We start from the raw sequence: 14,704 nt of genomic DNA, 5'->3' as shown, positions 1-14,704 counted from the left end.
CCAAACCAAAATACTAATCGCAATGCCTCTAACCCGTCTAATGGCATCAGGAGAAAGAAAAATATTTGGTTTAATCCTCCATTTAGCCTAAATGACAAAACTAATATACCTAAGGAATTCTTCCACATTGTACAAAAATCTTTCAAATACCCACACAGATATAGTTCTATTTTCAATAAAAATTCAATCCGGATTTCTTATTTAGCAATGCCTAATTTAGCACAAAGAATCTTTACATCTAATAACAAAAAAAAATTAAATCAGCTCAAAAAATCCCTTTCCCAATTAAACACAAAACTAACTGTAATTGTAATAACAAACATGTTTGCCGACTCAATAATGATTGTATCCATAAAGATGTTATATATTCTTGCACTATTACTGAGCTCCCACGCAATTCTCCCATAACAGACACTAATATTTCGTCTTCAAGTTATTCTTCTTCCCATCCTCCATCTGATATAGTTACTAATCCAATACACCATTCGAGCAGCCCTTCCATTTACAATCATACAACTAGTAATAATAATAATAATAATAATAATAATAATAATAATAATAATAACTATAATATTAATGAGAATAACAATATTTCTCCTAACAGCCACCCTAACACTAACAACACTCATTATCCCCTCCAAAATAGTCCTCATACAGACATTGTCCCACCATTTGTTGAAAACTATGAACAAAATTCAAACTATTTAACTAATACAAATCAGCAAATTAATATTAATACCAGACCTCGAGCTTTTAATAAAGTACATATATATATATCGGCGCTACTTCAACATTAATTAAGAAAAGAATATCAAACCACATTTCTTCTTTTAACAACCATAATTCTAATAATAACCCAGGAACTTCTCTAACCACTTTAATTAAAAAAATTAACTCTAACAATACTCCCTTCTCAATCAAATGGACTATCATAAAAAAGTTATGTCTCGGAAGTAGAGTGAAAAACACATCTTATTTTTCTTTTCTTAATATTATTTTTTCCTTGTACACATGTTTGCGAATTATTCCATGGATTTCTGCCTTTGGATTATTATGGACCATCTTCCTCCAATTACGGGGTGTCTTTGGGTTTTACTTGTACAAATGGAAATTCTTTTAACTTTCTTGAAGTTTTACATTTGGATTTTGCCGTCACTGGATTTTTTATCTTCCATCAGGCTATCCATTCATGTGTAATCACCTTTTTCTTTACGATATTCCCTCTGCTTAACTTATTTTGTTTTAAAGTAATATCTTAGACTTACTTGTTGTTTCATCAAATACTTCTGCATGCAAAATCCTATCCCGCATTTTGCTAATTCCTACCCTCTGATGAGAGGGAGAGTATTTCTTCGAAACTCCGCGAATTAAGGACTATCCATTTATCTAGTGTTTCCTTTTCAGATTTAATATCTTTTTAACTCATTTCAAAGCGTTTTTTAACATATTTTATAAACTGTTTGCTCATATATATATATATATATATATATATATATATATATATATATATATGTGTGTAACTGGAAAATTTATGTCTATCTATGTGTGCGTGTACGTTTCCCTACCAAATAACTCTTTTAATTTAATTTTATCTTTACATTTTAATTTTTATTTTATACTTATCCTAAATTAAACTTAATATATTTATGTTTATATCTATAATATTTATTTATTTAGTGCCGTTATATGTTGTACCTTTATTTCTATGGAGTTATCTGTTTGTTAAAACAGGACCTTTATTTTTTCAGAGAGGTTTTCTAAAACATTCCTCGCTAAACATACATATACACACGCGTGGTTTCGCGCACACAAACACACACACATCTATTAGCGTAGGTTTCTAAGTTCTGAGTTAAAACGATCGTTTAACGTTTTTTCTCTGATTACTTTGTATTATTTAACTTTTTCAAAGTCGCTGATGAATTTCCACTGACTCTATCCAACATCTTATGGTTGATTACACGCAATGAAACTACTGGAAGGTCTTTGAAATATAGAAAAATAGGGTTGACTAAATATTATATACTTATATTTTAATATATATATATATATATAATTATCTATTCATATATATAAATATATTTATAAATTATATTATGTATATATTAGTATATATTCATATATATTAACATATTTTTCTATATATATAAATATATATTTATAAATTATGTAATATTAATATATACAGGGTGACCCCCCCAAAAAAAAAACAAAAGCTCAATAGAGGAAATCTAGAAAATATGCTGTAGAACGGAGAAAAAAGGAAAATAACTAGTGTTTTGATGTGATATTTCGAATATCATAAAATAGTTATGACCAAAGTTTTATTTCATTCGGACAAAACACTAAGAAACGGGACTAATTAGAGTTGGGGCCGTTTATTTTGGGACACTCTGTATTTAGATATATAATTATATATTTTTGTATATATATAAATATACATATGTATTTATATATATATTAATATGTATATATATATATCATTATGTATTTATATATATGATTATATATTAATATAGATATAAATATATATTAATATATATTGATATATATTAATATATACATATATTGATATATATTAATATATACATTGATATATATTAATATATATATTGATATATATTAATATATATATACATTGATATACATTGATATATATATATTGATATATATTAATATCTACATATTGCTATATGTTAATATTTATATATTGATATGTATTAATATATATATATATATATTGATATATATTAATATTTATATATTTGAATATATATTAATATATATATATATTTATATATATTTATATTAATATATATATATATATATATATATATTAATATATGTTTATATATTTATTAATATGTATTTATATATATTAATATGTATTTATATATATATATTTATATATTAATATATATATATATATTTATATATTAATATATATATATATATTTATATATATATTTATATATATATATCAATATATATATTTATATATATATTAATATATATTAATATATATTCATATTTATATATATTAATATATATTCATATTTATATATATTCATATATATTCATATTTATATATATCCATATATATTCATATTTATATATATATTCATATATATTCATATTTATATATATCCATATATATTCATATTTATATATATATTCATATATATTCATTTTTATATATATTCATATATATTCATATTTATATATATAATATATATGTATATATATTCATATATATATTTATATATGTTCATATATATATATATTTATATATATTATATATATTGATATATATAAATATTTATAAAAATGTAACTCTGTTCGTTCGCAACTATTAGTCTAAAAAAACACTGGTGGGATGGCTTCCACGGTTTGGTATAATATGTTTACTATATCCATGCGTGTTTTTATATATTTCTTTTTAATTATTACATTTTACTTTATTTTTCTATGATAAATAGGTGGTTTTATTTGTACCGATAGGCCATTTTTTTTATTTAGGGACAATTATTTATTACCGCTTCCTGTCACGTGACCAGTGTTTCCAATCTAGCGGTTTTCCTGCTAGATCTGGAGATTTCGTTTGCAATCTAGCGGGGAATTCTAGAAATACACCCGCAATTTTAAATTAAAAAAATAAAGAAAAGCGCTTGAAACCATAAAATAAACTCATTCATGTAAGTAAAAAAAAGTAGCATTTATTGCCTTTGGTAACAATTATTTATTGATTATTTGTTTTGTTTTTCACCTTTTTTCGGCTAACCATTCTTAAATCTCGCTATGAAATCGATTTTTCCAAGTACATTTTAGGTGGGGGGGACATTCGAACCTCCGAAGTTTAGTTTAAAATACGATCTAAGCAACCTCGCTTTATATAGTATTTAGTCGAAAATTGTAAAAAGCAAGAAACAATAGCAAAAAAAAACTCATACCAATACAGTAGAATTTTATTATCTACCAACCTAAATAGTTTTAACGTGCTAAAACAAAGTTTTTTGTGTCTTTATTTTTCTAATTTCAAAATATGTTGCACCATTATTGTGATGTTTCATTTGCAGTATATTTCAATTCAACTTTTTTATATAAAAAGTTTGAGTTTATGATTTGTTTCTTGCAAAAAAAATACCCTCTCTGAAAAAACAGGTAAAACAAGCTGATAAAATAGGTAAGCCTTCTGGGGAGCTAACCGCTTCAATATAATTCCAGAAACATATAGTGAGAAAACACGGAACATTTTATATATTTAATATACTATATTTATAATTTTTAGGTTGGGGGGTGAATTAGCGATTTTTGAAAATTTCAGATGATAAAAGTTAAAAATCTAGCGATTTTCTGGACATTCCTTTCTCCTGATCTCGCGGTTTTTTTTAAATCTCAGTTGCCAACACTGCATCGCTACAAGGATATTACAATATCGGTAAATTTTCAATGGGTTTAATCACATGATTATTGTTAATGTAACCATGTGATTGAATTATGATTTAAATTAACCACACGTGGTCGCTTTCCTATCAAATATTCATCGAAAAATGGTAGGTGCAGACAAAATGAATGCCGACGCTCAAAGTGTATAAACATTTCGACTTTTACTTAAAAATTCACCAAAAATCAGGAAATTAACCAATTTTAATGAAAATTTCAGTATTTATAAAATAATGATAGCAGGATATAATGAACTAATTATTTTTACTTAACTCTTAGTGAAAAAGTTTTATTTTGTTTAAACAAAAATACCTTTACTAAAGTTACGGTTTTCAGTAGTAAATAAAAAACGCAAGAATTTACTTTTACTTTTTTTATATAAATAAAGCATCGTAATTTGCAACAATACAAATAAAATAATTTTTACAGGAACATTACGAAAAAAGCCCCTAAAATCCGTATTAATGAATTCGATATAACTCGAAGAAAAATGAATTTCTCGCATACTATTCTGGAAATTAAAGATGCAATTAGATTCCTATTTCAGTCACCTAAATTATTTAGGGTGAAATGAGTTTAGGAATTTATAGCCAAACCTAAATATTTTTTTGGCTTAAAAATAGCATTAATACAGTAAGTTATGTAAAATTTGCATAGAATGCTCTGCTTTACGGTTGTTGTAAAAATGGAACGGGAATTTGAATTTCGTTCCCTTTTAAATTCGGTACATTTTTACATTACGTCCAACTCATCGTTCACATTCGACACGTCAACTTTTACAGCTTTTAGGGTACGCTGGCAAGATTAGGGGTGTCTATTCCGAAAGCCGTTCTTAACATGCATATAGATTGGTGGGCGTGTCAGAAATTTCGTATCCAAGCTGATAACTACTCGAAAAATGTAAATCAAGCCCTATTTTTTTTCAATTTAAGGAGCAAGGACCAAGGTTTCATTAAAAAAAACTTTTAAAAAACAACGTGTTTTTTTAAAAAGGGTTAAGCTTCGGACTTTAAAAGTTAAATTTCTAAAAACACTACTTTTTTTTGTTTCAAATTTGAATATATTATTTATTGAACTTTTCTCTTCAATTTGTGATATATAACACTTTGGTGAGTAAATAAATTATTTACTTTTTAATAGAACTTTCAAAATGGGGCGCGTGAATTATTCGACCCCCTGTCTTTCCAAGCTGGTAACTACTCGAAAATATAAGTCAAGCCTTAATTTTTCTCAATTAAAGAGCAAAGGACAAGGTTTCATTAAAAAAACAAAAGAAAAAACAAACAACGTGGTTTTAAAAAAACTTCGAACTTTACAGGTAAATTTCTAAAAAACACTACTTTTTTGTTTCAAATTTGAATATATTATTTATTGACCTTTTCTCTTTAATTTGTGATATATAACACTTTGGTGAGTAAATTAATTATTTACTTTTTAATAGACACTTGAAAATGGGGGGGCGTGAATTAAAAAGACGTTTGTCTAAAATATATTCGGTTTATTGGAAAGAGCATAAAATTTCACATTGATCCTGAAAATATCGTAAAAATTGAGTGAATAAAATAATTTTTATAGATTTTAAAGTTTAAAAATTGAAAACTATTCAGTTCGTAAAATTCATTATTTTTTTTAAATAAAAAAATATTTCAATTACTTTTAAAATAACTTTAATAGTTTATTTTGGAACTATAAGAAAATTAACAACCCACTTTTAAAAGAGAAATTACGAGTTTTTTAATATTTTATTCGCAGTGTCGTGATAAGGGTGTCAAAAATCCCTACAAAAATTCTGATACATCTACTAGATTTTAGTGTTTAGTCGTTGTAAACGTACCCGACAACCTATAAATGTCGACATTTCCAATGAGAATGGTAAGCTGGACTTATGTAAAAAATAACAAAAATATATACCAAACTGACGTTTTTGTTTAAAAATAGAACTATTTCCCTTTCGTTATTAACTTTTTTTTAAATATTTTGTGTTTTATATACATAAAGTACAATTGTTGAATGTTACTGTTTTGATTATATTCGTTTGGGGGCACAATTAAAAAATTAAGAAGGATTAAAACGGAGTGAAATTTAAGTTTCTGTCCCATTTTTACAACAACCGTAAAACAGCACATACTCAGCAAGTTTTATCGTAATTTATAAGCATAATGTTGAAACATTAAAATCAAGATTTTATTTATTTTTCTGCATAATTAATGATGGAAGGATTTTTCTGTTTATTTACTTAATATCTGTTAAAAAAAAATTGTACATTCTCTTGAAAAAAAGAATAAAACTTTTCCCTATATTCACAAAACTATTTACAGTGTTCGTGTAAAGCATTCATCTGTTTTTTTATAATAAAAATTCCGTTTCCAAATAGACACCTTCACTGCAAAATTTCTTTAAAAAAAAGTGAAAGTTTCCTGAAAATACAAACTTTCACCTCACAATTTATGGTAAAAAAATCATTCTTTTTTTGGGGGAAAAATACCAACCTTTATTGATTAAACAAATTGCCTACAAATAATAAAAGTAAATAAACGAACAAAATGCAATTTTTTGTGAAGAATGTGTTCCATTTAAGCAAACTGAGCCACAGCAAGGCGTGGGAGGGTAGAGCTAGTATTTATATATATTCATATAAATATATATATATATATATATATTTATATTTATATAGATTTATATATATTCATATATATGTATTTAATACATATATTTATATATATTCATATATATATATCAATATATATTCATATATATATATTTATACATATATTCACATATATATGTTTCTATATATATATATATATATATATATATATGTATATATATTTCTATATTTATATATATTTATACATATATTCACACATATATATATTTATAGATATTCATATATATATATATTTATTCATTTATATATTCGTATATTTATATATTCGTATATGAATATATATATATTTATATATATTCATATATATATTTATATATATTCATATATATATATATATTTATATATATTCATACATATATATTTTAGATATTCATATATATATTTTTTCTTTAGATATTCATACATATATATTTTAGATATTCATATATATATATATTAAAATATATTCATATATATATATTTATATATATTCATATATATATATATTGATATATATTCATACATATATACTTTAGATATCTATACATATATATTTTAGATATTCATATATATATTTTTTAGATATTCATACATATATATTTTAGATATTCATATATATATTTATATATATTTATATATATTCATGTATATATATTTATATATTCATATATATATATTTATATATATATACATATATATATATATATTTATATATATTCATATATATATATATTCATATATATATATATATTTATATATATTCATATATATATATATTTATAAATATTCATATATATATTTATATATATTCATATATATATATATTTATAAATATTCATATATATATTTATATATATTCATATATATATTTATATATATTCATATGTATATATTTATATATATTCATATATATATATTTATATATATTCACATATATATATATATACTTATATATATTCATATATATATTAATAAATATATATATATTTATATATATTTATATAAAGATATATACTCATAAATAAAAATATATTTATATATATTCATATATATGTTCATAAATATATATATATTTATATATGATCATATATATATTCACAAATATATATATTTATATTCATATATATATTCATATATATATATATACATTCATATATATATTCATATATATAAATATATATATATACATTCATATATATTCATATATATATAAATATATATATACATTCATGTATATATATTTATATATATTCATATATATGTATATTTATATATATATATTCATATATATGTATATTTATATATATTCATATATATGTATATTTATATATATTCATATATATGTATATTCAAATATATATATATTCATATATATTCATATATATGTATATTTATATATATTCATATATATGTATATTTATATATATTCATATATATGTATATTTATATATATTCATATATATGTACATTCAAATATATATATATATATATTCATATATATTAATATATATTTATATATATATATTCAAATATATGCATATATATACATTTATATATATATTCATATATATATATATAAATTTATTTATATATATTCATATATATATCTATATATATATTCATATATATTCATATATATATATATTCATATATATAAATTTATTTATATATATTCATATATATATTTATATATATATTCATATATATATATTTATATATATTCATATATATATATATATTTATATATATATATTCATATATATATATTTATATATATATATTCATATATATAAGTTTATTTATATATATGCATATATATAAGTTTATTTATATATATTCATATATATATTCATTTATATATTCGTATATGTATATATTTATATATTCCTATATATATATATATTTATATATTCATATATATATTTATATATTCATATATATATATCTATATATATATTCATATATATATTTATATATATCTTCATATATATATATTTATATATATATTTATATATTCATATATATATTTATATATTCATATATATATTTATATATTCATATATATATATATATATATATATATATATATATATATTTATATATATTCATAGATATATGATGGACTCTCCGTCGATTTTCGACGTATGAGACTCCGAAAATTGAACTGAACGTCTAGAACTCAGCGTGTTCACATCCACTTAGACGTATGTGGCACTTGAGTCCTGCTAGAGACTTGTAATGGCGACCGCAGTGGTGACAGACATATAAATGCGAGAATTTAGCTCCACACTGCTCAGTATTATTTTTTGACTTGACTCTCGATTCTTTTAGTTTTTCGATTTAAAACGCTGAGAACTCCTTGATTTTTCTGTCACACATTTCTATCCACTTCCTTCTGTCTTTTGCAGTTAGTTCAATGTTGTTATATTCAATATTTAGAACCTGCAAATTAGACTTTATTTTGTCTTTGTAACGAAACCATGGTCGTCCCAGGTTTCGACGGCCTCTGTCTAATTGGCCATACAGGATTTGCTTCGGTATCCTATCATCATCCATTCGCATTACATGACCCGCCCATCGAAGCTGTGACTGGATTAAGAAGCTTTCGATGTTGCTGATTTTACAAAGTGTGAATAATTTCGCATTTCATATTTTGTCTTTCAAAGTAAAAGCGTAAATGGCACGTAGACATCTCTTATGGAAGACGTCAAGTTGCGAAATTTGTTTTCGGTACGGGGTCCAGGTCTCCGAGGCATACAAAAGTGTGGACAGTACCACAGCGTTATATACATGAATTTTTGTCTTCAGGCTTTAATCCCGAACATTCCATAATCTTGTGTGCAGCTTGCCAAAGGCGCTGCTTGCTCGGGAGATACGGTTGATAACTTCCTGGTCAAGATATGCACTTGAATCAACCACACTTCCCAAGTATGTAAACTTGTTAACATACTTCAGGTTTTTCCCATCTACCTGAATCGACATCTGAAGAAAATTGTGCACGGTTTGTTTCTGTTTAACACCCTGTACTTGTTTTGGTGTAGGTGGTGGCTGGTAGATGACTTCCGTTTTCTTTATACTGATTCTCAAGCCAAAGGCTTTACATGTAGTAGAAAACCGATTTACAAGATGTTGAGCCTCCTCCCGAGAAGTCGCGTCAAGGGCAGGTGCAAACAGCATATCTCTTATAATGGTTCTTCGGAGAAGTGTTTTCGCTTTGAAGAGTTGTTGATTAAAAATCCAACCATCTGTACGGAATTGAAAATGAACGCCAGTGTAAACATCTGCAAATTCATATTTCAGCATAACAGAGAAGTAAAAGGCGAATAGTACTGGAGCCATTACACAACCTTGTTTTGTTCCATTGGTCACATTGAAAGGCTCAGAAGAGTACCCATTGGACATCTCTGAAGCCTTCATGCCATCATGGAAGGATGTTATAACTTTGAGCATATTGTCAGGTATACCAATTTTCTTAAGGACAAATAGATATATATTTATATATATTCATATACATATATTTATATATATTCATATATATATTAATACATACATATATATATTTATATATATTCATATATATATTAATACATTCGTATATATATATATATATTCATATATATTCATACATATATTTGTATATATTCATACATATATTAATACATTCATATATATATATATTTATATATATATTCATATATATATTAATACATTCATATATATATATATATATTCATATATATTCATACATATATTTGTATATATTCATACATATATTAATACATTCATATATATATATATATTTATATATATTCATACATATATTTGAATATTCATACATATATTTGTATATATTAATACATATATTTATATATTCATATATAAATATATTTATATATATATATATTCATATATACATTTATATATATATTCACATATATATATTACATATATTCATTTAAATATATATTATATATATTCAATTATATATATATTCATATATATTCATTTAAATATATATACATTATATATATTCAATTATATATATATTCATATATATTCATTTAAATATATATACATTATATATATTCAATTATATATATATATTCATATATATTCATATATATATTTATATATATTCATATATATATATTTATATATATATTAATATATATATATATATTTATACATATTCATATATATATTTATATATATTCATATATATTTATATATATTTATATATATATATTTATATATATTCATATATAGATATTCATATATATATATATATATATGTATATATTCATATATAGATATTCATATTCATATATATATTTATATAGATATTCATATATATATTCATATATATATATTTATATATTTTCATATATATATATATATATATTCATATATTTATGCATATACATATATTTATATGTATAAATATATATATATATATTAATATATATTTATATATAATAATATATAATATAATATTAATATATATTTATATATGTACTAATATATATTTATATATAATTATATATAATAATATATTATATAATATTAATATATATTTATATATATATTAATATATATAGTTATATCTATATTAATATATATTTGTATGTAATTATATATATAATAATATATAATATACTATTTATATATATGTGCATATTAATATATATTTATATATAATTATATATATATAATATATAATATAATATTAATATATATTCATATATATGTATATATATTTATATATATTAATATGTATATTATATATATATAAATATATATATTTATATATATATTAATATATATTTATCTATTATTATATATAATAATATCTATTTTTCTAACAATATATAATATAATCTTAATATATATATGTACATAAATATATATATATTTATATATATTTTATATATATACCTATATATTAATAAGTTATGTATATACATATATATTATATGTATATAATATATTTAGATATATATATTAATTTATGTATATCTATTAATATATGTTCATGTAGCTATTAATATATATATATTATACTTATATATATATATTATAATTTTATATATATATATATATATATAAATATATATTTATATATCTATTTATATATATTTATAAATCCATTAATATATATTGATATATCTATATTAAATTTATATATATAATATATTTATATATATATATTATAATTTTATGTATATCTAATCATATATACTTCTCTACATATATTGATATATATATATATATCATATCTATTCATATTAATACATATTTATATATATATATTAATACATATTTGTATATATGTTATTATATATATTAATATATATATATATATAAATACATATTTGTGCATATGTTATTATATATATTTATATATATATATATATATATAAATACATATTTGTGCATCTGTTATTATATATATTAATATATGTATAAATACGTATTTCTGCATGTGTTATTATATATATTAATATATATATATATATAAATATTATATATCTATATATATATATATATATATATATATATATATATATATATATATATATATAGATATATATATATAAATATATATATACGTTGATATATATTCATATATTCAGTGCTGGCAAAACGAAAGTCCGCACTCGTAATGTTTTCAAAACCTTCACAGTTAAGCTAAATTTAATGTAACTGTTAAAACACTCTATAACTTATGTGGTTGCTCTTTTATTTCTGTATTTTTCTCTCTTCATATTTTTGTGTTAATTTTTATATTGTAGTGTTCACGTCAATTTAAAAAAGTAACTTTAAATTTTGGAGGAAAAAAGAAATCCGCAGTAACAAGTTAAATCCACCCTCAATTATCGCCCTTAAATCAGTTTAAAATATACACTGACAGGCAACAAAGCATCTCAACTCGTTTTTGTTGTTGTTTCAGGTTATATAACGAAATATTTTGTCCATATGCCACGATTTTCTCTTAGTTATCGTCAGGAGCTTATTAATCTCCACCTTTATGGTTTATCCAATCCGGAAATCGGCCGCAGAATGAAATGTAATGAGAAAACGGTAATAAAGACTGTGCAAAATCACCAAACACCGGCAGTGTCCGTAATGCTCCTAAATCTGGTCGTACGTGAGTTATTTGTGACAGGGAAGACAATGCTCTCAAGATCCGCAACCTAAGAATAGATTTGAAACGGCTCCCCAAATCCAGCAACAGTGCAATCTTGTTAAAAAGTTATCTCTTTCTCCTGTTTCGAACAGATAAAAGGAATTCAATTTGCGAGGATGTGTTGCGAGACGCAACCCAATGATTTCTGCAAAGAACAGAATGCGCCGTCTTTACTTCGTCAGATGCAATGAAGATTTGACTCTTCATATTGGTCAAAAGTACTTTTTAGAAACGAAAGCAAGTTCAATAAGCTTGGCAGTTATAGTAGGTAGTACGTCCGTCGGAGGAAAGACGAAGAATTGTATCCTAGGTGCTCAGTTTCAACGCTGCAAGGTGGTAGTGGTCCAGTTTTGGTGTGGAGCATTATAAGTAACGATGGACCAGCGACTATAGCTCACTTCCAAGGTCGAATTAATTCGACCAAGTACATTAATATGTTGACTGATCATTTTCTACACTACTTTGGTTAGAATTTGGATGATGATCCCATCTTCATGCAGGATAATGCTCCCATTCAGACAGCTGGCAATGTCAAGTAGTTCCTGGAAACATGATATTCCGTGTTTGGATTGGCCTGCACAATTTCCAGACTTCAATCCGATCGAAACCGTATAACATTACATAAAGCAACAGCAACGCAATGATGAAATTTCAAATTTGGAAGAAGGTTGTTCTAAAAATTAAAGAAAAGTGGGATGCCCTTTCCCCGAAGTATTGCTGCAGTCTAATTTAAGAAATTCCCAAAAGGTTGCAAGATTTAAAATTGAAGAGGGGCTATGCTACTAAATGTTAACTAATTCATTGTGTTTCTGTTGTCTTTGTGTTGAATTACTGTCCTAAATTTACAATTAAATTTCAATTTTCCATTGTTCGGATTCCTTTTCGCCTCCTCAATTTGAATTATTTTTTTTTAAATTGACGTAAACACTAGAATATTTCAATTAAAAATATAAATATTTGCCGCCTGCGTAAATATAAACAGGTAAAATTATAAGGGAATAAAAGGCCAATCACATGAGGTATAGTTTGTGTATATATATATTTAGATATTTATACATATTGATATATATATATATACATATATATTAATATATATATAAATATATGTATATTAATATATATATATTTATATATATAAATATATATATATTAATATATATATAAATATATGTATATTAATATATATATATTTATATATATAAATATATATATATTAATATATATTAATATATATATTAATATATATATATTAAAATATATATATATATATATTAATATATATATATATATATATATTAATATATATATATATATTAATATATATATATTAATATATATATATATATATATATATTAATATATATTGATTAATATAAAAAATAAAAATTGCAATAAGTTTACCAAGGTAATCAAAATGGTAAACTTAA

This window comes from Euprymna scolopes, chromosome 19 (assembly GCF_053919585.1).
Source record: "Euprymna scolopes isolate OS-2025 chromosome 19, ASM5391958v1, whole genome shotgun sequence".
Lineage (NCBI taxonomy): Eukaryota > Metazoa > Mollusca > Cephalopoda > Sepiida > Sepiolidae > Euprymna > Euprymna scolopes.
Note: the sequence above shows the minus strand (reverse complement) of the source record.